Source organism: Triticum dicoccoides, chromosome 4A (genome assembly GCF_002162155.2).
Source record: "Triticum dicoccoides isolate Atlit2015 ecotype Zavitan chromosome 4A, WEW_v2.0, whole genome shotgun sequence".
Classification (NCBI taxonomy): domain Eukaryota; kingdom Viridiplantae; phylum Streptophyta; class Magnoliopsida; order Poales; family Poaceae; genus Triticum; species Triticum dicoccoides.
The window spans coordinates 602,692,276-602,694,564 of record NC_041386.1 but is presented as its reverse complement, the minus strand read 5'-3'; the positions used below and the strand labels follow the sequence as shown (position 1 = coordinate 602,694,564).

General features: G+C 46.7%; 1 non-coding gene across 1 annotated transcript; it reads right to left on the bottom strand.

The window, feature by feature from the left end:
• Positions 1-1,541: 1,541 nt before the first annotated feature.
• Positions 1,542-1,645, bottom strand: LOC119290195. The gene has a single exon (XR_005141797.1). It is a non-coding gene; the product is annotated as a U6 spliceosomal RNA (small nuclear RNA).
• Positions 1,646-2,289: the final 644 nt, after the last annotated feature.

Sequence of the window (2,289 nt, the reverse complement as noted above, 5' to 3'; positions counted from 1 at the left end):
CCTGAAGCACTTGAGCTCCAAGGAGACACCAGGAAACCCTAACCTTATCGTCCCAAGAAGATGACAAGAATTTACACCAAAGCTCCATCGATTTCACCCAAGTGAACGAACTCGAGGAGGATCGAAACCCGGATGACAACCTTGGAGAAGAAGCGCCACCATCCACCCGAGACCAGCACCTGCAAGGACTAAGATCAAAAACAAACCTAAACTACAGACTGGAGTGGAGGCATTGGGATTCCCCTCCCTGCCACCGACCGTTGAAGCCTAGAGGGGAGGGTTTACTCTAGCATCCAAGGGATAGGGGAGGAAAGACCTCCATCACGGGCCTGTTTACGGGTATTCTTCGTACTTCTATGTTATCACAGTATTGTTTTAACAAGTATAATTTTAAAATAGTTGGATTGCCCAACTAACCACAAAAAATGTTGATAAATATCAAACAATCAACTACAAAGACCAACAAATGGTAAGAAACAAAAGGCATCACCCTCACGGCATTACAACACCAAAGTACTTAGCGCCTGCAAGCACCCACAAATTAATTTCCGCTTTATTTGATGTTGCGCACCATGACTGTGGAGCCGATGGAGGGAGTCGCAGTGTTCCGGAAGACCCTTGCGTTGCGCTCCTTCCAAAGCTCCCAAGAGATCAACATCAGCATGGAGGACATGGCCTTCCTCGAGTGGCCTTTGATTTAGGTGACTCCAATCCACCTCTCGTTGACAGTATCCCATCGAGCTCCATTCCCGGGGCTTGACATCCGGAAGTCTGCTTGTGCAATATAACATTATGATGTCGAGCATGGGAAGTGCCAAGTACTGCATGACATATTCGAATATGAGTATGTGCATTACTTTGGGCTATATGAAACTGCAGAAATGATATGCTTTTTAATTGAGAAACTCTTATAAATATTTTGCTGGTTATCTACAGGGCCACTGCTTGGGATCCATGCGTGGCCATTACTCAGACATGCGGAAGGCAATGAGCATATGGCTATTGGGTGTAACCGTTTGGAGATGGTAGCATGGGATACTTACAACTGGTTTGGATGACGGTCCAATAATGGAATAGGTGTTTAGTCATCTTATTCTATTTTCGACGGTTGTGCCAGCTTTATTTATCATTATACTCTGGCTCTTTTAGAGCGATTGTTGTATCACAAACCTTTTGTTCTATTTTGCTTAATAATATGACTGTATAGATTATTCAGTTGCAGAGATCGGGGGTAATCCTCCTTTAAAAGAAAACTTCTCTGTACTTCTATCGAAAATTCTAAACACACGGACTGGTTACTGGGTTTTACAGGCATATTTCAAACTAATCCTCTCTCCGCCCCCTGATTTTCAACGGGTGTGAGCCCCTAACCATAATTCTACCCAATGAAAGCATGCCAACCAAGCCACACCGTTGATCCCGGTACTTCTATGTACAGCTTCAAAGTGTCAAATTTTTGCAACTTGGCCATCATTAAGCGCTGCCTTTGTCCATATCCATTCTTCCCCTGCATGGATAGCAGTTTTACTTTTAGGGGAAAGAGATTTTTATATCTTTTATTTTATTTGTGCATGTCATCCTTGGACAGGGGCCATGCTAATCTTCTCTGTATCATTTCAATTTTATCGGATGTCCCCGAAGGGACATTTTTAACAAAGAATTTTTGTATCTTTTTTGATAAAGAATTTTCATTCAAATGTTTTATCGAGCAGATACAACTGCAATGAGCAAATACCCTGCCTCTCCATAACAAGATGCACACAGCCAACACGTCCAAGAAGCAATTAAAGAAACATTGTTTTACAGAAAAAATAGTAAAGAGTTGCCTAAGGATGTGGGAGGTCCTATCCAATTACAATCATTAAATAATTCTCTGCTGCTATTAGAGCATCTCCAGCCGCGCCCCCAACAGCCTCCCCCAAGGCCGTTTTTTATCGCTGGCGCCGAAAATTCGGTCCAGTCGCACCCCACAAACCTGTTTTTCGCTGGATTGGGCCGAAATTGGCGCCGGCGCACCCAATCTGAATCCGGCGCGCTGGGGGGCGCCCGGGGGCGCCGGCGCGAACGTTTTGGCGCGAAAGAGTGGCGGGACCGGCGCGTCAGCGAGACGAAGGGTGGTCATCCTCATCGTCTCGGTTTTCCCGCGAAGAATCAATGCCAAGGCTGCCGCCGGTCAGCCTGCCATTGATTCACGGGCGGCGAAGTGCGGCGACGCCGCCCCGCCTTCCGCCACGCGTTCGCACACGACTGCCCCCGAGCCGCTATAAAAGCCGCCCCTGGTCGCGCCGG